The sequence below is a fragment of the Sciurus vulgaris genome (assembly GCF_902686455.1).
Source record: "Sciurus vulgaris genome assembly, chromosome: 11".
Lineage (NCBI taxonomy): Eukaryota > Metazoa > Chordata > Mammalia > Rodentia > Sciuridae > Sciurus > Sciurus vulgaris.
The window spans coordinates 17,405,246-17,428,087 of NC_136472.1; the positions used below are offsets into that span (position 1 = coordinate 17,405,246).

Consider the following 22,842-nt stretch of genomic DNA (forward strand, 5'->3'; position numbering starts at 1 on the left):
CAATCACACACCAGAACTTACCCCCATCTGTCTGTAGCACGCACCATCCATCAACATTTTCCCATCCTTCCCGCTCCCTGATATCCCAGTCTCTGGTAAAACCACTCTTGTCTCGAGTTCCATGAATTCAACGTTGTTAGATTTCTCATATGAGTGAGATAGAACATGCTTGTGTTCCTGTCCATTCTGGAGCAGGGTGTGACTGTACCAGGACAGACCTTGCTGGCATTTTTGGTGCTGCTGTGTCTTTCCTCCATTAGAACATGCATGGCAGGAGGAAAGGGCCATGTCCTCTTTACTTCTGCGTGTCTCCGACATGGCACTAATTCGTGCTCAGCACTCGATTACGGAATGAATGAATGGATCAATGGTGAATCAAGACCCAGGATATTCACATCCTGCTTGGTTGTGTTCTCTAGGATGAAGGTGGATGGGAACAAATGTCAGTCAGGTTAAACCCCCAAGTTCCCATCTCCTCTTAGCAATGCCAGGGCTCTGTCTCCTTTCAGGGTCATCACTGATTATTCTCCCCTGTCCTAATTAGAAGTGTCCTAAGGTCTTTCATTCCAGGTGCATGCTTTTTTTTTTTTTTTCTGAGGTGCTGTTTACACCCTCATGTCATTTGCATTATCATCTTTAGATCTGATGATAATTGCAGAGCCTGCAAAACAAATTCTCACCCAGGGAGAAAGGCCTAATGAATCCTTCAGGTGACAAGATAATGACACAATCCCCCTTTTCTAAGAGGTGTTCGCTGTAAGTGGCAGTTTTGTGTCTCTGCAGGGTAACGTGACGCACATGCAGCTCTGCTGTTGATTTTCTGATTCTTAGAGTTTTTTCACTTTTCACTGCATAACTACAATGTGCCAAAAGGTTAGTGACAATTTTTCCAGGGGTCATCACAGCTGACCCATGACCTTATTTTACAGGTGAGATTCAGAACCGACAGGAACCTGCTCAGTCACACGCTGGAAAGTGACTGGGATTCTGACGTGTTTGCTACTGGCTTCCTGGTTGAAGCTCTTTCCATTTTGGCACAGTGTCATTCAGGTATGACTAGTTTTATCGAATGTTTATTATCACACTGCATCCTAATGAGCCTCCATCTTCTCCCCTGTCTTTGGGCAGAGCCTTTGAGTATTGCATAAAGGGAGCTCTCCACTTTCTGACCTATTCTCTGTGGGCTGGTTCTAAACTGAAATTGAATACTAAGGATCTCTCAGCCCTGTTCTTTCACCTAAGATGATACTGAACACTCACTGTGCTCCAGGAGTGTTACCAGGTCCTTTAGGAGATACAGAGTAGATTAGTTTTGCCCTCAGAGAGCTTACCATCAAAAACGTGATTTCCATAAATAAACGTGATTTCTATTTATGGAAATCTCTACCCATTTATGGAAAGTGGGTAGAGAGTCCACGCTGGAAGGATTCTCACTTGATGGGATCAAGAAAGACTTCTGATCAACTACAGTAGTAAGGGAAGAACCAGTGGGCAGTGGTAAAAGCTGAGGAAAGACCTCCATTTGTGAAAATTAACACAGAACTCAGACCAGGAATGGTGAATGCTCAAGGTTTCTGGATGAGAGCATGAACGAAAACATGAACTTGGAAACAAAATGAGAATTATAACATGGGCGTGGGATGGCAAGAGTCTTTAAATGCCATGTTCAGGCAACTGGATCTTAATATTCTTAGAGTTTTCTTTTTCCCATTTCTATAATTTTATCTGGAAGGTGAGCTTCAGACTGTATGAAGGAGAATGTTTCTAGAAGAGGTTACTTGAAAGCTGATAAATTGGGCAAGGTGGTAGAGAGCAGAGAGAACCATGAGGAGGTTTGCACAATGGTTCAAGGTGAGAGGTAATGAGGACTTGAAAGAGGATGGCCGGTGGTGGGAATGGAGAGGTGAAGTTGTTGGCACCTCCTGGCCTTTTCATTCCAACCATGGAAGCATCTATTTACTCTTCTGGTGAAACCCCAAGAAGTAATAATTCTCATGGAAGCTCTAATTGGAAGACCTGTAGATGCAAATGAGTCACCTTTTCTTTATCAGTGTACACTGAGGCCAATGGAGAACTTAATGCCCTGAGCAAGTTTTATAGATCTTACCTCTTTGTTTCATAAGATTGGAAGAAAACAGAAATGGAAGAAAATCATCTTCCAGCCATCCTGTTTTGAAAAAGAAGATCTAATATACCAAAGACAATGCATTGGAGATTAGGATTGGACATGATAAAACGTAGTGGAAAGAGTCTTGGAATAGGAGCCAAGAGATTGCAGGTTAATGGTAGGAACCTGCAACTTTGTGTCACCACCTGATTTCAAATAGGTTAGATATGTATATTTTAGAATTTGGATAGAATTTGGATAGATTTGGATAGATTCTTTTGAGACTACAGTCTGATGTTATGGTATAATCAGAGATCATAATTAGATCTGGATTCAAATTCCAGTTCCTGCAAATTATATTTACATCCATTGCCATACACAAATATAAACTCCAGGTAGTAGAATGATATCTTAAAAAAAAAAAAAAAAAAGCAAAACCCCAAACATTGCTTGAAGGATGATGCAGGGTGAATTTTTTTTTATAATAATCTTGGAGAGTCTTTGTTGCTGACGCAAATATCTACATGCAATAAAAGAAGGGTTGACAAATTTGATTACCTTAGAGAACAAAATCAAAATAAAAGGCAAAATAGATTCATCCACATGGCAACACAAAACAATGAAATGAGAAACAATAAAATGCCAGCCATGCTGTAAGTAAAATGGAAAGACAGATGTCATGTTGAAGAAAAGGATTGCAACTCGTATGCTAGAGAAAGGATTCAGTTCCTTAACATAAAGAGAGTTGCCACAAATTAAGATCCACACAGAGATGCCATTTCTTACCTATCAGATGGGCAAAACCCAAAAGTTTACAAAGTACTTTTCTGATAAGCTTTTGGGAAAATGTTCCCTGAAGTAGTAATGGAAGGAAAATTTACTACCCTAATGGAAGACTGCAAAGCAACTTTCATCAACTTCTCTGACCCAGTGATTTCACATATACATGATGGAGTATATACAAGGCTATTCATTGTCTGTGTTAGCAAAGACCTAGGGATAACCTATATTTCTATCAATAAATGATTAAGTACATAAACTTCTGTTCACCTCCTCCAGAGATGCTCTATGGTACTATCATAGAAAGGTAGTAAAATAAGGAATATGCAGTATAGTTTATTCCATTTGGATAAGGAAGGAAGGTAAGGATATAAAATTGTATTTACTTGTATATGCATAAACACTTGAATAATACCAAAGAAAACAAAGGTATGTGATTTTAGCACTAGCAAGTGGGAATGAAGGATGGAATGGTTTAGACAAGAAAGTTAGAAAACTTCCCAATGAATGTCTTTTTCTAGTGCTCTATGGAAAATATAAATATTGAGTCTATCTAAGAGGTCAGAATAAAGTTAAAGAGAATTTCCAGCAGTGGGATGTATTTATAAAGTAACTTTGAGAAAGTTTCTTGAAATTCATGTGCTTCAACTTCCCATCTATAAAATGGGGGACATGACATCTCCTTCACACACATTAAACTCATTCTTGTTTCAGGCAATTACATTCTGTGCCTTCTGTGTGGTTTGGGGGAGTTCCTGCATTTGATCATTCCACACTCAGTTCCAATTCAACCTCCTCCTCAGAAAAGCCTGCAGTGGTCACTCTATATAACAACAACCCTGCTCCACCCATTAGTCTCTGGTCTAGTTTTTCTCCATAACTTTTTCATTAGTGGGACGTCTCTTCATTTTTAAACTTACTCTGATATTTTATGACTTTCTCATTATAAACACCCTGAGAGAAGGGCATTGCCTGCTTCTATCATAGAGTCCCTGGAAACTGGAAGCAAATCCCATGTCTCAGACATGCTTCTTGGATGAATGAATGTTTGTACTCAATGCAAGATACATGGAGGAGGCTCAGTCAGAATTAGCTGTTTCTATCATTGATGACACATCAGAGGTCAGGCTGTACTGGACATATTTCATCACTTCAGAAACCCAGGTTGCTAGTTTGTAAGGATATAGCTATTTTTTGGTTTAATCTTAATCTAAAGAGTAAGATTGAAATGGATAGCATTTGGGATAAGAATTAAAGAAATGGGAGACTTTCTAAAAGGTAGGCCTCCCCCTTGGTATCTGATTCCACCCTTCATATTGAATTTGACCTCTGGCATTCTCCCAGACTCATGATAATCTCATTCTGCCTTTGGCCCAGAACAGTCAGAAGCACAAGAACCATGTCCTCCCCAAGGTGTGGGCTCAGAGCGAAAGCAGCCTGCAGCTGCTTGTGCCTTGGCATCTGATAATTGCTCCTAATCGTTTACATATCTTATCAGAGAGAAGAAGCCTAATTATCTCCTCCCTCTGCAAAGTCTCCAGAGAGACCGTTCCATCTCTGTTTTCTTTTTTATTTTTCCCTTCTTAAGAAAAGTAATATGTTTGAACTTGATTTCACCTTGGGGATGGAAGCAGGAGTGCAAACACACACACACACACACACACACACACACACACACACTCAATTTTTTAGGCAAATGAATTTTTAACTCTGTGTTTTTAAACTCTTCTCTTGCATAGGTATTTAGAAAGGCCTGAGGGAGTAAGACCCTTCAACCTCTCCTGTGCCCCGCGCCTAAGTTGAGCTGTCTCCAGTGCAGATGACCTCTGCATTCCACTCTCTGTTCCAGGCACAGTGGGGCCTGTGGGAAGCTGGTTCTCAGGCTCAATTGAAAATGTATATTACCATGTTATATTTTAACACTATAAATATATGTATCTCTAAAATTATGTGTACTTACGTTTGTGTCATTCTAGCAAAATGCAGTGGAGAGTGAAACTATTTTCTGAACCATTTGCCTGAGGTCAGCAGCTTATCTGGCTAATTCCAAGTCCCCCAGTAGCAAATGTTTAGTTGTTAATTATTTGGTTTATTTCTTCAAATTTCCACTGGACAATACAGATTGAATTCATGAGGTAAACAAGCTGGAGGCTTACGTGTGGTGTTATAAAAATGAGTCAAGGAGTCAAGGGATTCTTTAAAGAGTCTGTTTTGTACTTGGAGCATTAACAGATCTCCATGCTGTGTCTGGGGAGGAAGGTGCTCTCTGAGCCATCCTTTCAGTCCCTAGCCCTGTCCAACAATGTCCATCACTGTCTTTGTTACAGCTCTTGTTTGCCTGGTGTATGAAGAAGTGGCTCTCCGTGTGGGTACTGCTTTCATAGGGCAGGCTATTGTAGACGAGAGTGACTCACTTAAGGACAAGATTCCGGAGCCAGCTGTCCATATTCTCTCTGTCCAGGCATTCTTTCCCAGCATGAAATGAACAGATTTCTCATAAGCCAGAGCAGGATCAGGAAAGCAAGCCAGTGGGCCAGAGGCTTTATTGCATTCAGTTATAAAAAGTTCAAGGCAGGAATGATATCTTGTGCAAATTTAAACCCTCCAGTGGTATGTAGTGGGCAATTAATTGCCAGTATATTTTAGTATTCATGGTAATGGCCGGGTTGGGGATATAGCTTAGGGGAAGAGCACTTGCCTAGCATTTGTGAGGTTCTGGTTCCTATATCAGCACTGTAAAATAATAATAATAATAATAATAATAATAATAATGTCTTGTTCAGGCCATAATAACAATGCCTTATGTTTACAAGTCACTTTTCAGCATTCAAAGATTTTTCATATTTATTATATTATTTAATAAAAAGGCAGTTTTTCAAGGCTGCTTATGGTTTTTGTTTTACAAATAAGGAAACAGAGAGTTTATGGAGTTGCCCAAAGTCACAAAGCAGTCAGTGGCTCTGAAGTCTGGCACTGGCTCTTCTATCTCTAAGTTGATTCTTTTTTCTATGCCTGTGCTGCCCTCATTTATTGTATGAATGGGAAAAAAAAATGGATGAATCAAAGCATGATGCAGGGGAGTGCACTTTGCCTCAGGGATGAAGGGACTAACCTGGCAAAGTAGATCCAGACAGAAGACCCATCAGGATTCCCCTGGGAAAGCCAAGCAATCGACATTAGATTGCAAACTGCCTATGTAACAGGGCTGAACTTTGCTTATCACACCTGGATGTGCAAATAATCTGTATTGCAATTTTTTTCTGTAATTAATTTTATCTTTATTGTGAGCTCACGTTCTGCTGGGTAACAGGGTCCACTGCACTGAGTCTTACTTGTTAAACGTAGCTGGACTGGTAATCTCTAACAGCTCTGGATTTCAGATACCACTTCCTCTTCCACCTCCTCTCTAGATTGGCCTCTAGGAATGTGGGAAAGGAGCTCTGGGAGATTTTCTGGGAGAGGGATAGAGGAATCTCTTAGGTTAATGTGAGTCCTTTGGATTTCCTGGTTTTTATGATAACTACATCGTCAACCTGTTTGTGTCTATTATGGTTGGTTGGGATATGAGATGTCCCCTGAAAGCTCATGTGAGACAATGCAAGAACATTTAGAGAAAAAATGATTGGGTCTGGAGAGGTTTAACCCAATCAGAGAATTAATCCCCTGATAGGGATTAACTGGTAATTGAAGGTGGGTAGGGTGTGGCTGGGAGAGATGGGTCATTGTGGGTGTGCCTTTGGGGTATATATTTGTGAGCTAAGCTTAGTCTTTCTGGGCTTGCTGATCATCATGTGAGCTGCTTCCTCCACCACATTTCCGCCATGATGTTCTGCCTCATCTCCAGCCATGAGGAATGGAGTCAGCTATCCATAGACTGAGACCTCTGAAAATCTGAGCCCCCAAGTAAACTTTTCCTCGTCTACAATTGTTCTGGTCAGATCTTTTAGTCACAGGAGCGAAAAAAAAAAAAAAAAAAAAGTTGAATTAAACAGTGACCCACCCCACTGGGCTGGCTTCCACAGCTGGTCATCTCATCTCGTGGGTCTTCCCTGTTTTCAAGACCCTGATCCCGTCATGCTGGCAATAAGAGTATGTTACAAGAAGAGGTGCAGAGACTCTGGCAAGTGTGGATTATCTGTTGGTGTAGTCCATAGACAGAGTCAACATTGCTTATTATGTGAGGCAGAGTAGAACTCAGACTGTTCTTACTACCAGACCCAAGAGAACACCTCAATTAAGTGCCCCACCTGTTACAGCTCATTCCACATTGGCTTACATTGAGTGAACAGGGATGAAGGGGAGGAGAAGTGACGAAAATGCCTCAGAGAGTGAAGGAATTTGGGGAGTGGCCAAGCGTCCTGCTACTAGGAGGATTTGATTAGTACCTTATGGAAGTATCTTAATGAGATTGCAAAGACCAGAAAATGTAGTCAACTGTATTTCACCCAACTTCTCAGGATGTGCCCTTCAGAGGTGAGGTGGTCTTTGTGTGAGGGCAAGCCTTGAGGGATTCTGGCTCCTGGAGAGGCTGGATATTGTGTGAGATGATCATCAGAAATGTTCAAATGTTCAAATGTTACAAAAATAAATGTATTTTTGATCCAGAGCTATTAACCTCAAGGTCTCTAGAACTACACCAGGGAAATTTATTGTAAATTCAGAGGTAGAGTGAGTGCATTTTGAAAATTTAGATAAAGCCATTAAAATAAAAATTACTATTTATCAAGCATCTACCTTGTACCTGATACTTTCCAGGCACTGGAGAGAAAAGCAATAGGGTGGTAATTGGGGGTTAGGAGATGAAAAAAAAAATATAGACAAAAAACATCCAACTCCATGGAGCTGATATTCAAGAAGGAGTGTTAGAAAATATATAAAAATAAGTAAAATATATAATGCATTAGCTAATGATAAAAGTAGGGAAAAGGCAGGGAAAGAGAATAGAAGGTGTGTGTAGGGGTGGTGCAGTTTAAGTTGGTTTTGTCAGGACATATTTCACTGAGATGGCATTTGAACAGAAACTTGAAGGGTGTAAAGTGGTCCGTGAGGGTATCTGGAAGAAGAGAATTCCAGGTAGAAGGAATACTGTCTCTGCTAAATGTTGGGGGAACAGGAAGGTGGTCAGTGGGCCTGGAAAATAATGCCTCAAGAGAAGAAACATGGCAAATAAGGTTAGAGAAATAGTTAGGGCTATGATTATAAACTGGCTTTGGGTTGTATTCCAGGTGAGATGCAATGGAAGCCATTAAGATTGAGCAGAGGAGGAACCAGGTTTGATTTTTTAAAAATTAATTAATTAATTAATTAATTTTTGTGCTGGGGATTGAACCCAGGGCTTTGTGCATGTGGGGCAAGCACTCTACCAACTAAGCCATATCCCCACCCCTGGTCTGATTTCTTTTCTCAACTTTATTAGCTCTTTATACCTATTGACTGATTCCAGTAAATAAATTGACATCATAATTTTAAATTGATAAATTTATTTCATATAATGGAGATGCTAAAATTTAATCCAGGCCTTAGTGTGCACACGTAGAAGCTACACTCAATTTTTGAAATATATAATGTCATTAAAACCATTTTTGATATATGAATTATGGATTTTTTTGTTCAAACTTTTCATATTTTGGAAGAATATTCATGAACTAAAAGATGCTCATATTTTTAAGTCCTTTTTTACATCAGAAAATACATTAATTTGCTCTTAGATTAGTTCATTTGCATTTTAACTTTTGCCTATTTCCCTACATCTTTTACATGACAGGTCTTTTCATTTATTAAACTATAGAAATAATAATGACATTATTCTGAAACCACTCTGAGTATACATAAAGAAAATTTAAAACTATGTTTCACTAAGATAAATCCTTAAATCTTTGTGATAGTTTAGTTCTAGGTTCTAAACTGGATAAAATCCTAGGCATTTTTATAAGTTGCTAATTATCTAACAAAATAACTCTATTCTTAATTTTCCTATTTATATCTAATATTACATGACCTTTGTGAATACAGTGGTAATGAATTTATTGTTTTCCTCACCATAAGTTACTGAACTTTAAATCGAGTAAATTTGATCATTCTACTATGCATTGTTTTTGAAATTTTTAAAAAATTTGTTCTAATTTGTTGTTCATGACAGTAGAAGTCATTTATACATTTTGATAGATCATACATAAATGGAGTGTAATTTCTCATTTTTCTGATTATAAGTATTGTAGGATCACATGGGTCATGCAGTCATGTACGTACATGAGGTAATAATGTTTGTTTCACTCTACTATCCTTCTTACCCCTTTATTCCTTCCCCTCCCTTCACTCCCCTCTACCTAATATAAAATAACTCTATTCTTCTCGATCCCTGCCCCTTCCATTGTGAATTAGTATCCACATATCAGAGAAAATATTTGGCCTTTGATTTTTGGGTTTGGCTTATTTCACTTAGCATGATTTTCTCTAACTCCATCCATTTACCAACAAATGCCCATAATTTTATTCTTCCTTAAAGCTGAATAATATCCCATTGTGTGTGTGTGTGTGTGTGTGTGTGTGTATATCACATTTTCTTTATCAATTCAATCCTATTAAAATCCCAATGACATTCTTCATAGAACTAAAAAAAAGTAATCATGAAATTCATTTTGAAAAATAAGAAACCCAGAATAGCCACAGCAATCCTTAGCAAGAAAAATGAAGGGAGGCATCACAATATCAGACCTTAAACTATACTACAGAGCTATAGTAGTAAAACCAGCATGGTATTAGCACCAAAACAGACATGTAGAACAATGCTACAGAATAGAAGACATAGAAACAAACCCACATAAATACAGGTATCTCATACTAGATAAAGGTGCCAAAAACCATTCACTGGAGAAAAGATAGCCTATTCAACAATGCTGCTGGGGAAAATGGAAATCCACATGTAACAAAATGAAATTAAGCTTTATCTCTCACCCTGCATGAAACTCAACTCAGTGGTTCAAAGACTTAGGCACTAGAACAGAGGCCCTGCAACTACTAGAAGAAAAAGTAGGACCAGATCTTTACCATGTCAGCCTAGGATCTGACTTCCTTAATAAGTTCACTAAAGTACAAGAAGTTAAATCAAGAATCAATAAATGCAATGGATTCAAACTAAAAAGCTTCTTCTCAGCAAAAGAAACAATCAATAATGTGAAGAGAGAGGCTTCAGATTGGGAGAAATATCCTTACCACATGCACCTTAGATAAAGCATCAATCTCTAGGGTATATAAAGAACTCAAAAAACTTGACACTGAAAAACAAATAACCCAATCAATAAATGGGTTAGGGAACTGAACAGACATTTCACAGAAGATACACAATCAATCAACAAATATATGAAAAAATGTTCAACATCTAGCAATTAGAGAAATGAAAATCCAAGCTAAGATTTCATTTCATTCCAATTAGAATGGCAATTATCAAGAATACAAGGGAGGGGGAGTATGAAAAGTGGTGGAATGAGACAGACATCATCACCCTATGTACATGTATAATTATGCAAATGGTATGAATTTACATAGTGTACAACCATAGAAACAAAATGATGTACCCAATTTATGTACAATGAATCAAAATGCAGTCTGTAAAAAATAAAAAAAGAATACAAGCAACAATAAATGTTGGTGAGGATGTGGAGAAAAAGTTACACTTATACATTGCTGGTGGGAATGCAAAACTGTGCAGTCACTCTGGGAAGCAGTATGGAGATTCCTCAGAAAAGTTGGAATGGAACCACCATTTGACTCAGTTATTCCACTCCTTGATTTATAATCAAAGGGACTTAAAATCAACATACTACAGTGACACAGTCACATCAATGTTTATAGCAGCTCAATCCTCATCTGATTTCTTAAAGGATAATTTAATTGCTATGCTGAGAAACTACTACTTTAGGGGGAAAGGTGGAAGTAGAAAAACCAGTTAAATAATAATTTTTAAATGTAGCAATAACTCTAGTGGTTTTAACCAGAGTAATAACAAAGGAAGGACTGTATGAAGATATTTTGTAGTACAGTTGACAGTATTTATGAATGAATTCAATGTGGGTAGAAGTGAAGAAGGTGTCAGGGTTGACTTTAAACTTTTTACTTGAATAACCAGAAAAAAATTGAATTACCATTAATTTATTTTAGTCAGCTTTTCTGTTGTGACTAAAAGATCTGACAAGAATGATTATAGAGGAGGAAAAGTTTATTTGAGGCTCATAGTTTTAGAGGTCTTGGTTTATAGACAGTCAGCTCCATTCCTTGGGGCTCCAGATGAGGCAGAACATCATGGCGGAAGAGTGTAGTGTAGGGAAGAGGCTGACATAATGATCAAGAAGCAGAGAAGAGCCTAAGCTCAGCTCACTAAATATATACACCAAAGGCACACCCCCAATAACCCACCTCCTCCAGTCACTCCCTATCTGCCTTCAGTTATCGCTCAATTAATCCTGTTAAGGGATTAATTCACTGATTGGGTAAAGGCTCTCATAATCAAATGAACCATAAAATCATAAAAAATGAACCTTTTTGCATTATCTCACATACGAACTTTTGGGGGATACCTCATATCCAAACCACAACAGACGTGGAAGATTACAAGTGGATCAGGTTAAGAGGGTAAGTTCAGGAGTTAGTTTTTGAGATATTAATTTCAAGATGCCCAGAAACTGTCTACAAAGTGTTGAATAGGTTGGGTAGGTATTTCGAATTTGAGTGTGCAGGAGAGTTCTGAGCTGATCATTTAAATGTGTGGGATATTGTCACATAGATGGTTTTGAAAGATGTGTAACTAGATGAATGAGTGTATACAACAAGAACTTAACATGGCAGAGACTTCCCCAGCATTTCAGATCTTTAAATCCTGCTCAAAAATTATAATGGGCAATACTTTTGAGTTCTTATTATGTTTCTGACATTTTGCTAAACACTTTACATGCCTTATTTAATTTATCATCAATATATAGTCTGAAGTAGATATTATTATTTTCTTTGTACTACAGGGAAGAAGAATAAGGTTAGAAAGTTTGGATAAATTGTCCAGGGATAGACAACTACTAAGTGGTGAATTTGGATGGTGATCCCAGGTCTCTTGGAGTCAGAAATTTTAATTATAAGCACGAAGTCATATAGTGTCTTGATATTCAGGAAGAATAAGTCTAATGACTTTTCTGAATACTCAAATGTGTGACTTGTTTTGGGTCATGGGGTCCTTTGATAATCTGAAGCAAATATGGAGAAATTCTTTGGAAATATGCACATATGCAAAGAGATTTTATATTCAGTCCATAGGTTTTATAAAAATCTTTCAAAATGTTTTTATCAGTGCATTACATTCATAAATAATAGTGGGGTTCATTCTGACATCATCATTCATCCCTAGATATAATTTGCTCCACTTCAATCCCTAGTTATCCCCCTTTCTCTCCTCTCTTTCCTCTTCCTATTCTACTTCTCTACTCTGCTAGTCTTCCTTCTATTTATGTAATTTTTAAAAATGGTTGCTTTATAACTATACATATAGTTGGAATGCACTGTGGTATATTCATATACCTATGTAGCATACTTTGTTGAATTTCATTCTTCAGTTCCTCTCCTTTTCTATTCTTTCTCCCTACCCCTTGCTTCCCTTCTACTGCACTCATCTCCCTTCCATTTAAATGGGATTCCCCTGTTTTTCCCTTATTTTATTCTAGCTTCTGAATATGCAAAACCATTTGTCCTTTGACTTTCTGAGTTCTGACTTATTTCACTTAGCATGATTTTCTCCATTTCCATTCATTTTCTAGCAAATGCCATAGTTTCATTCTCCTTTATGGGTAAGTAGAACTCAATTGCATGATAAACCACATTTTCTTTATCCTTTCATGTGTCACAGGGCACCTAGGTTGGTTCCATAGCTTGGCTATTATTAACTTTGCAGCTAGAAACATTGATGTGGCTGTATCACTATATTTAAATATTTTGGATAAATACCAAGGACATGGGATAGCTGGATCATTTGGTGGTTATATTTCTAGTTTATTGAGGAATTTCCATACTGCTTTCCAGAATGGTTGTACTAATCTGCAGTGACATCTACAATGTATGAGTGTTCCTTTTTCCCCATATTCTTGCTAGCATTTATTGTTAAATGTATTCTTGAAGGTTGAAATTTTGATGGGAGTGAGATGAAATTGCAATGTTGTTTTGATTTACATTTCCATGAATGCTAGTTGTTAACAAGCTGGTGCTGGTGCCAATGAGCTGGGGCATTGTGCCTATGTTTTCTTAAATCCCATCAATGAACTTGACCATTAAAAGATCAAAGGAACTTCACCGGAGAATTTGTGCACTATGCCTCCAACACTTTTCTCACGAATGGCAATAAACATTGGAAATATGTATGAGTCCTTTAGATCTTATTTCATTTATAAATTTAAAAAGTACCTAGGTCAATACTACATACACTACATTCACTGAGAAAACTCATTCTTATCAATATTCCAATCTACTTTATCCTGCCCCCACCTCTCATATTGCTAATAATTTCTGTGACTTTCTTCAGTAGCTATTTGTGTTTTCTTCATGTTAATGTAGGTATGAATTTATCTGTTACTCTCTCACCCAACTTCTTTCTTACATAAAGGCAACATTCTTTGCTTTTAGTTCTTTACTTTGCTTTTATTAATATATTTATATTCTGGGCATGTTTCCAGATCAATATGTAGAGAGCTTCGTTTTTTTTTTTTTTTTTTTTTTTTTTTTTCTTTCTTGCAGTACTGGGGATTCATTTATTTTTAAGTTGTAATATATTTCAGTGTTCCCTCACTGTTGAAAGTCTAGGACGTTTCTGATATTTTCCATCAGAAATAACACTGCAGTGAATAAGTGACAAAAGTCATTTTGTAAATGTGAAGGACTATCAGAATAAGCTTCAGAAATACAATACCAAGGTGAAAGTGTAAATTCATTCATAATTTTCCAATTTTCTGGAGGTATGATTGATTTGGAAAAAAGTCTGTACATATTCAGTATATGCATCTCAATGAGCTTGGGAATGTGTTAGTCAGCTTTGAATTTTTGTGACCAGAATATCTGATATAAATGACTTAGAGAAGGAAAAGTTCATTCCGACTCAGAGGCTTCAATCCAGGGTCTTCTGGCTCCATTGCTTTGGAACTGAGGTGAGACAGAACATCATGGTTGGAAAGCTCTTCAGCCTGTGGTAGCTGGGAAACAGAGATAAAGAGAAGAAGAGAGCGAGAGAGAACACAAGCATGGAGAGAGGGTCTGGGAGGAAGATAAGCCTTTCTTGTCCCCAGTGACCTACTTCCTCTAACCAGATCCTATCACCCAGTAGTCCATTCCAACTATCAGTGGATTGATTCATCAAGTGAATTAATCCTCCAATGAGATCAGAGCCCTTGTGATTCATTAATTTCCTAAAAGTTCTACTGCTATGCACCTGAGAGTTTGGGGTTCAGTCCAGATCAAAAGTATAAGAGTATATACCTGTAAAATCATCACTATCATCCAGGCCATAAGTCTATCTACCACCTAACTAACAAAGCTGCCTCCTCCCTTCTCTTCCTACCTTCCTCCTGCTTTCTCTCTCTCTCTCTCTTTCTCTCTCTCTCTTTCTTTCTTTCTTTCTTTCTTTCTTTCTTTCTTTCTTTCTTTCTTTCTTTCTTTCTTTCTTTCTCTCTCTTTCTTTTGTTCTCTCTCTCTCTCTTTTTCTTTCTTTCTTTCTTCCTGCAGTAAGATCTTATTGTTATCTCTCAATGCTGTGGAGTATTTTTGAATGGTGAAAGAAGTCCAGCTTAACAATGAAGCCCAAAGAAGATGAATCAGTTTATACTGGCATTGAATCAAAAAGCTCATTACTCCTGGGATATATTTGTGTACCAAAGCATTTTCACCCAAGATATATATTTTATCCATGTAGAGAATTTACCCCAGACTATAACCTCTGAAATGAGCCTAATTCATTTTTCAGTTTAGGAAAAAGTAACTAATAAGTCAAGGAAGTCAATTGATATTCTTCCTATGATTAAATTTACATTAAGAAAGGAAAAAACTGTTCTTAAAATTCTCCTAATTCAATGATAAACTTCTACTCACTGGTATACTTTGCTTAGGCAGGCTCACTGGTTTCTTTACTACCTGTAGTTTGAGAACATGTACCGGTAATCCTGACTTTGTTATGAGGTATATATCTACCAAGAGGCATTTGTTTCCTGTCTCTATCCTCATAAGAAAAGTAAACCAACTTTTCAGATTTCACTACTGTTTTTATTTTTTACCTGAGTAAATTTTTCAACCACAGGAATACTACTGAAATAATTTTGTTAAACTTTTCCTTTCTGTGTAGAGATTGCTTGGACTCATTTCCTTAGTAAGCAATTACTAACTTTACTTTTAAGAAAACATTTTGTTTTTAATGTGAGAACCATTCCTTCCTTTGTCTTTATTATTCTTCATTTCTACTTCCAATACCAGAAGTTATCATTCTTCATGGAATCACTTTTTTTTAAAATCACTTCCTGTCCTGGGGCGGGGGGGGGGGGGCGGGGGGGAGAATGAATATAAAGGAATGAAGCTTTCAAAATCATGGGCAAATGGCCAGGCCCCCTCGATAACTAACTGATCCTCTTTGTACAGACAGAGGGTGAGATAAAAATCTTTGACATAAGAAAATCAAAGATGGTGGCAGAAAATAAATCTGGCAAGTGGGCCTGAGGACCTGGATTTTCTTTGAGGAGTACGTGTCTGAAGGCCATGGAATAAACATTCCTAGGACTGGGATTAAGAAGGGACAGCAGCTTTCTGTGAACCTCCTGCTGCCTTTTGCCATTTTGATAGATCAAACATGATGCCTGTTTTGTCACAATTCTGTTTTAATACATTTTTGATAGGTTAATAGGTACTCATACATCTTCTATGAATATCTCTCTTCTTTTGGAAAAACTTAGCTCTTCAAAGGAAGGAATCATGTTTTCTTTCTTTTTTTTATACTTGGCAAAAGGTTATTAAATTCAAAGTGTGTATTTTTTAGCACTTATACCTCACAGAAGCCACTCAGCCCCCTACTTCAGAAGACTTTTCCTTCTCATTCTTGTGTCGCACCCCCAATCTCTTTTGCGTTTGTATTTACTCCCCTCCAGTTCTTACCTCCTACATAATGAGCAGCTCAGATGCCTTATATACATATCTCCCTGGTTTCAGCTCTCTGGAGAGGGTTGCACAATTTCTACTTTGATTGCTCTTCCTGCAAGGGGCTGTTAATATAATTTATGACTTTTCTCTTTAGAGAGAGAGAAAAAAAGGCACTAAGCAGGTCATGGCTAAATGCTTTACCTGGGCTGGGGAACAGAAGAAAGGAGTTTGTAAATCTAGATGTAAATCTAGATACAATGGTGTCTTTGTCTTTGATATGCTCACCATATCTATCCTCATGAATTCCTGGGTGTGTTGAGAAATCATTTGTTTCAGGAATAGAGTCATTAGAACTATACTCTAGTCTCCCTTTTTATAACCAGACTATTTGGTGGGAATAAATAAAAAAGTGTCTACCAGATACCTATTTCCAACTCCACCATATTGGGATTCAGTCTATGTCCTCCGGGGCTCCCTATTACTCAGAGGACAAGTGTAAGTTGCTGCATGACTCTGACCATTCCCTTTTATGGCCTCCTGTGGTGTCTTGGGAGGGCTGGGACGTGCGGTCTGTGACTTGTACCCAGGCTGGCTATGGGGTGGGGATGACATTTACTCATCTAAGTCGTAGGGGCCCTCCTTGAACTTCATTCCTCAGTTCTGTGTCCTATCGTGCATGTGATTCATGTGCTCCCAAGTCATGTTTACATCCAATTAACTTTCCACTCCTTGGTATAGGGATGATTCTCAACATTATTTAATAAGTCCTGACTGTATATTGCTCAATCAAAATCTCGGTTTGCTTCCTTATGACCTTCTAATTTTATGCTTTTTGCGGTTGGAGAATGGCATGCTCTAGTAGTTTTTCAAGTTAGGACCTGAATTGCTAACTTGTCATCCACATTCTGGTCAGAGTCCACCCTGGTTAACTTTGTTTCTAGGGCAGTGAGTCAGTCTTCAAAGAAGCAGTAATTTTCATGGATTCGAGTTTACCAAGAACCTATAAAGGAAGCCCTTATAAAGTATCAAACAGAGACATCTGGAGCTCCACGTTGTGTATCACTGGAAATTTCATCATGTGAATCTCTGAGATTTGAGTGGAGAGCAGTTTCTAGCTCCAAGATTTGATATGTGACTAACCCCACGGTAGCAGCCAAAGCCCAGAAGGATCTAGCCTTAACCACTTCAGAAAATACAAAGATTTCATCTATGACAGGCAGAGAAACAGTGATTTCTCCCTCTTGTGCCTGCGATGAACACATTTATGGAAGTTGGAGGGAGGACCCACCAACTCCAGCCACAGAGATGCGAGTGGCCAGCTACGAATTGGGTGTTACCCAGGGATCGTCACAGCCAAGTCTGGCCCCAAGAGGAAGAGCAACTACTAGTCTCGATTTTAGCCAGCAGCAGCCAAGAATTCAAACATCATCTGAGCCCTGATAAGAGCTGAAAGGGAAATGTTTGAATAGGGGGAAGTAGGGATAAAGGGTGGAGTGAGACAAAGATGTTTTTCCTATCATTGTTTTAACCATGCGATCTTCAATTGTCCTCTTCTGGTTTGAGAAAGTTCACATTATCTGTTTACATACAGGATTAATCTCAGCTGGCCTGTTGCACTCTTAAACTCATTTATAGAGATAACCCTGGGCCAAACTAGAATGAAATCAACTAATTAGTGATAAATGGTTTTGTGCTAGGGTCTGAGACAGATCAAATGAGCAACCTGTAGTAGTTTATTAGCTTTGTTCATAAGAAGAATGATGATTTGCACCTGGTTTTTGCCATGGTCTCGATTTCTTAAATTGTTTAGCATCATATGCAGCCTAGTTTTGGTCATGTGACGAGGAGGCACTACGAGACCATTCCAGGGACTAGGCTATCCTCTCCTAAGCCCAGTTTATCTTATGTGTATTTTGGTAATTTGTGACTCAGATACAAAGTGCATCCTAATCAATTGAGAAAGGATCCTGGGAGTTGAGTCTGGAAGTCTTAGAGCTCCTTGATGTTTGCGTATGCTTTCTTTGACCTTCTGTAATTTCTGTCTTTGTTGAAAGTCTAACCTGTAGCATCTCATGAGTCATTTCAGTTACTTGAAACCTGTAGAATCGATGTATAATGCTAGCTTTGCATTCATTCTGGCATGTATCATTAAAGATCTATACACATTTTCAGCTCCTATCTCAAATATCTTGGGTCTAGCTGGATTAAGTCAAACAACAACACCCAAAGTCAGTCTTTGAGCAACCCAAATTCCTGATTCTCCAATCTCCTCCTCACACTCCATTCTCCCCATTGCCCTCAGATAGAGAATGTCCTCGTCATTTTTCTAACATTATTCCATTGATGCCTTCTGTGGATTGTTTTAAGAAACTTTCCTAATTCACCATTAACCTTCTCCATTCAATAAAATTAGTTTCCAGTCCTCTGCAGCCACAAAAGCACACTTTTATAAAACTGCTATGACCCATCATGTCCTATTAAATTCTTCTCTTTTTCGATACACTGTAAAATCTGTGAAGACAGCAGACCCAATTCATTTCCAGTTCTCAGCATAGACACTGATAAGAAAAGACACTCACTAAACACACCATCAAAGACATCAGTGAATTAACAAATAGCTCATTAAAGAAAGAAATACTTGTAACTTTGAAGAGGTACTTAAATGTTGACTGACTGGTAACATATCTCATAGGTGTATTTGCATTCTTAATGTAAGAGCTGGCTAAAACCTTAAGCTAAAGCAATGCTATTTTAATTATGGCATGTCAGAAATTGCCAGGCTGTGGGTGAGTCAACTGAATCAGACATTTGTATATATTTTTAAGTTTGGAACCTCTGGGACTTGCACAGAAGCTTTAAATGATGTCTTGTAGATTATTATGACCATATATTCACTTTAGAACTTGGAAAGGTTATTGAATATTCATTTATTTAAATTGGGGTCCATTCTATCACCAATAAAGCCTCCACCTGGATTGAGGTCATTTCTAGCATGGCACCAGAGTCCACTATGATCAGCTTGGCGCTCTGCCTCTAAAGAGTTGCATGACCATGAGTCAGGATGTTTGTGCAAAACCTCCATTTCCTTATTTGTAAACTAAGAGGTCGAATTCTATCACCTTTTGATTTCCCTTCCATTAAGTGTTTTCTATGACCATGAATAAATCAATCATCTGAAGATACATGACCGGAGAGCTGAGAACTTTTGTGTGAAATTGTTGAAATCCATCACCTTTCACTCTCCTGGTAAATGTAAGGAGGGAGCTCTGGCATGGAGGATTAACTAGTCACATTAGGACTGGGAAAAAAATGTGATGTTTTTAATTGTCATTTTATTTGACTCAAAACAATTATTACACAGAATTTGCTTCCTTTTGGAATATATATTTCACTGATTGTCTGTGGTGTTCTTTCTGCTAGCATCTACCTGTCTAATGGCCTACATGAGTGGGAAGAGACCACATGGAAAATTCTTACCTTCATGAAGTGTTCAGGAAGTAGGCAGCTGACTCTGTCTCCATCTCTGTGGAAGACAAAAGTACTCTCACATGTATAAGTAAGCAGAATATCCTCCAAAGCAAATAAGTTATTTTGAAAGTAATTCCCATGGTGTCTTGGGAAGAAGTGGAATGGTTGTCAAAAGATTTTACAACAAATATTCACTCGGGGGGATTCTAATCAAAGACCTAATTAAGTGTTCAAGTACCAAGTCTTGGTCTCAAGGCTAATTGGATTTATGGGTGCCGGGTCGAGTCAAAGAAAATCCTAACACAATGATACCTTGAAGCACCCCCAAAGCTCACAAGAGAATGATTCATAAAAGCAGAATACCAGGTGTCATTAGGTATGTAGTTTTCATAGACAGGAAATTCACATTGACTTGATTGGTTTTGGCTTTCTTGGGAAAGATCTCCATGGATGAGGGGTGCCATATGCCAGTGTGAAGCTTTGTGGCCATGGAGACGAGTAGGCAGTTGTCAGTCTAATTTGAATATTTAGTAGCTGTTGAACCAGATGCAGTAAGATGACACTGCAGGGCTTTTTAGTCCATACTCTGCTTTTTAGAGGTCTTAAAAAATGCTTCCATTCCACAAACTCTTTTTTCTAATGGATCTGCTCTGTCTTTAGGTAAGGCAGTGCTTCAATTCTATTCCTGTCCAGTGTAATGGTACAGACCTTTCAAAATCAACCTTTTATATGTTCTTTCTCCATTATTTTTACTAACTTATAGCTTTACTTTCAGAACGTGTGATCCCAATTTCCTTTTTATTTCAAAGATTTTGGGAGGGAGGTAGGAGGGACTGTGGATGTGAAGTGAGGTATCTTAATGTTACCCCTGTGAACTGCCTACACAACATAAGGTAAAGATAGCTACATAAACACTAGTATGGATTCATAAGTAAATCTTAATTTCAATGATAGTCCTTACATTCTTAAGGGTTATTTTTGGTTTTGCAAATCAATTAACAGTAAGGATTTGGGGAACAAACAGTTATGAGAAATTTTGCTCTGAGTTGGAAACAACATTCATAATTAGGATATTTGAAACTTACACAGGAAAAGGAGATAATTTAACACGATCAGGAGACTGATGTAATTTTAAGCAGGGAGAAAAAACAATTTGCAGACAGGAAGGCAACACAGACAATCTCTTTCTATGTGGACGTGCTGCCACCTGTTGGTCATTCCTTGTCATTGGCCCAGTTTCAAAGGCTGCTTCACAAGTGGGTTTCCCAGACTATGTTTCTTAGAAGCAGAACCTGAGATAAGGATTCAAGTTTGCACAACAGGGAGGTGAAGGAAAGACGAGTATAGGGGTGAGGAAAAGATGCAGGAAAAGGAAGGTGACAAGTAAAAGGTAACCACAACTGTAGGCAATGGAGATTAATATAGTCAAGGGTAGCCTGGGAGGCTATGTAAAATATAATTCAGAGACAGTCCACCTGAAGGCATTTATATACCAATTCTCATTATGCTGACACTGATAGCAGCTCTTGGGGGTTGTTAATTAGTCAGCACTTTGGGACAATCACACAGGTGGCAATGAAAGCCTTCAGGCTAAGAAGCACAGCGTCCATCATTCTCAAATTTGTAGTGACAGGAAATGTAACCCCCACCCCCAATCAGTCTGTGAGTAACTTTGATGGGGTTACTTCTACGTAACTTAGATCTTTCACTAATGCATTCTAGCTTCTGGGGGCCAAACACAGCATATGATGACCTTTGGTTCACACAACTAGAGCATTTTGGAAAATAGTATCCTCACTGTGGAGTACTGTTAGGGATATTCTAACACTATCTCCAAACCATTACCCTAACACTGCTAATGCTCTTCATGAGGCCATTTCAGTATTCAGTCAGCCAAAGTAGCTCCTGGGTTGTGGGACATAAAGGAGATCATCTTGGTCACATGGTCATGAGCTTGTTGCTCCTTTCTTGTCCTTGGTCTGAGATGATGTTAGGGGGAAACCCATAAGGATGAATTAGACACTCTGTGAGCTTTCTAGTTAAAACGTTAATTAAGGCATTGTAGGCTGGGAGGGAAGTTTATACCTGAAGTTTTTGTTAATGTCAGTAAATGAAAACACTGTTTCCTTCATTGTGTAAAGGATATGATAAAATCAACCCTATATGATGTGGCTCTTTGCTCTCCTCAAAGGATGGTACCAAACTGATGACCCATAACCAATCTCTTGTATTGATAAAATGAACATCCAGCATCAGCAGGATAAGCAATACTGCTCAGATTGAGTCCGTGCTACTGGGTTTATGCATGACCTTCATCCCTGACACCATGGTTACTGTTTGTGGATTTTGGTGATAGCATTGAGGTGACTGAGGACAAAGACTGGCTGCCCTCAACTGGCTGAGTCATCCTGTCTACGTGTTCAAGACTTCTGCAGGGTGTGATTATAAGTTGACACTGATACGGGACACTAAGATTTGCATATATTATTCATGCAAGCACAGTTCTATTTGCATGCTTGTCATCCAGATCTTGTTGTCTCTCATCTTTTAATCCTGCTTCTTCCAGGTACCTAACCAAACATCCAGGCAATTTGTAACATCTCAGAAGTTTGAGTATATTTTTAGCTTAGACCCCTTCCTCTTCCACTAGCATGATGAGCATTTACTCAGTCAAGTTTGCTTCAAAGAGTAGTGTCTGAGAGCAGAAGAGTTAAAATATCCCAGAGCAAGGCTATTAATGTGTGCTGCCATGCTTTCCAGGTGGACACTGAATGCTTATCCTGTATCCGAGAGACTACAAATAAATGGAAAAGGAAAGAGTACGTCCAAACTCATTTTATGAGGCCAGTGTGATGTTGAAGTCAGACAAGAACAGAAAATTTTGGGCCAATATTCTTGATGAATGTAGATGTGAAAATTATCAGTATAATACTAGCAAGCCAAATTCATCAGTAAACCAAAAGGATCGTTCACCTCAATCCAGTGGGATTTATCCTTGGAATGTGGGGATGGTTCAACACAAACAAATCTATAAATGAACACACTGTATTAATAAAAAGAAAGTCAAAAGATCATATGATTATCTCAAAGAAAGCAGAAAATATATCTGACATAATTCAATATCCTTTTATGATAAAAATTAGTTACAGAAGAAACATAACCCAATATAATACAGACCATAGATAACAAACCCCAAGCTAATGTCATACATAATGGTGAAGAGATAAAAGCTTTTCCTCGAAGAACTGGAACAAGATACGGATTTTCACTCTCACCACTTCTATTCAACATAGTAATAGAAGACCTAGCTAGAGCAATTAGGCAAGAAAAAGAAATAAAAA

At 38.2% G+C, this 22,842-nt stretch overlaps 1 protein-coding gene across 1 annotated transcript in view; it reads left to right on the plus strand.

Moving 5' to 3' along the window:
• Positions 1–444: 444 nt before the first annotated feature.
• LOC306639674 (olfactory receptor 5G3-like) overlaps positions 445–22,842 on the plus strand; it is a gene marked incomplete at its 3' end in the record, with an annotated part of 28,173 nt that continues 5,775 nt past the window's right edge. Inside the window, 1 exon segment of the mRNA XM_079103454.1 lies at positions 445–1,050.